This window comes from Onychostruthus taczanowskii, unplaced genomic scaffold, assembly GCF_017590055.1.
Source record: "Onychostruthus taczanowskii isolate IOZ18803 unplaced genomic scaffold, ASM1759005v1 scaffold37, whole genome shotgun sequence".
NCBI lineage: Eukaryota > Metazoa > Chordata > Aves > Passeriformes > Passeridae > Onychostruthus > Onychostruthus taczanowskii.
Window position 1 is genome coordinate 4,783,976 of NW_024501126.1, and position 1,501 is coordinate 4,785,476.

The following is a 1,501-nucleotide window of genomic DNA, read 5'->3' on the forward strand; positions in this document are numbered from 1 at the left end:
TGCCTTAGCTTCTCCCCCTGCAAGTCCTGCTGGAGTCACTTTCCTGATGAAGCACAGATTACTTGTTTCCTGGAAGCGTCACACACCACGAGATGTCTGGGTGCAGTTTGTCTGCATTTCAGAAATTTCCCAGCTCCATGGATAGGTCATCAATAGTTCAGTGGAGTGGCATTTCTGCCTCACCAGAAGGCTACTAAGGGAAGGCTTGGACACAGTTTCCAATAACCTATAAACTGGAGGTTCTTCAACTGCTCAGGCAAATGTAGGAGGTAGAAGATGAATATCGGATGAACTAAAACAATCTTTGACACTTCAGCCTCTACCCACTTCACATTCGCCTGGATGTCTGACCTCCAGGGAAACAGTCTGTCAACAGTACTTCACAATACAGATCTCAGGGGTAGGGGATTTAGCAAACACCTCTTCCTGCAACAGACCCAGCTGGGTATCTGCTCACAGGACAAGATCAGAGCAACTCAAAGGTTTATCACACTGTTGGATTGGCAAGGTCAACAGGACAGAGGGCAGGAGCAAACAAGGACAGTGTTGTGGTACCTGGGCCTCCCAGGTCATCACTGACGGTTTGCTCACAGCTCTTCATCTTCTCTCTGTTCAAAGCAGGCTGATGGAGAAGCACTGGCTATCACACACAGGTCAACTCTGCCAGCATCTCCTGACATTGCTCTATGGGTCTCCAGGGAGCAAGAGATCCATCTCCAGATCCTCCACTGGGAAATGTGTTATGGAATATAATACTGCTATGTGCACACACTGCTTATTGCTTTACATCCTCCGCACAACTGATATAATGACACTTTGGGCCCTGCTTTCACTATTCCTCAATCCAAAGCATTTCTTGTAATTTGTTTTCTTTTCCAGTCTCTGAAGGTAAAGATGATGATGGGAACAGAGATTTTGGGAATAAGCTGCTCCTTCCTGTGCTACACAGAGTCCCAGGAGGACAGACCTACATGGTCTGGAGGGGATATGTATATCTGCTGTACTGTAGAAAGCAAGATTGTCCCATCATTCCCAACACATCAAATACCAAAATGCAGGCGTGCACGCACACAAACACACATACATACACATTATGTACTTACACGTGGGTTTTTTACCATGTTTATATATCGATTTTTATAGACGTTACATATGTGATTATACGTGTTTAGGCAGGTAGGTGTAACTGTATACGCATATGCACCTATATGCCATCGTCCACGCATGTGTCCTTACACATGACCGCAGAGCTGCTGTGTCTGTGCCTTAGCTGCGGGCTCTGTCCGTGCGCACGCACGTGCGCGGAGCTGCCGCGGTGTCGCTTCCCGGCCCAGTGGGCGCCGACACGCGCGCACACACGCACACGTAAGTGTGCAACACCTGCCCGCGCACTCGCGGGTCTGTCCCGGCGCCCCTCCCTGCCGTCACCGCCCCCGGCCCGCCCGGCCGGCGGGGCCGCTGCCGCAGCGCGGGGCGGAGCGGAACGGGACGGTCCCCGCGC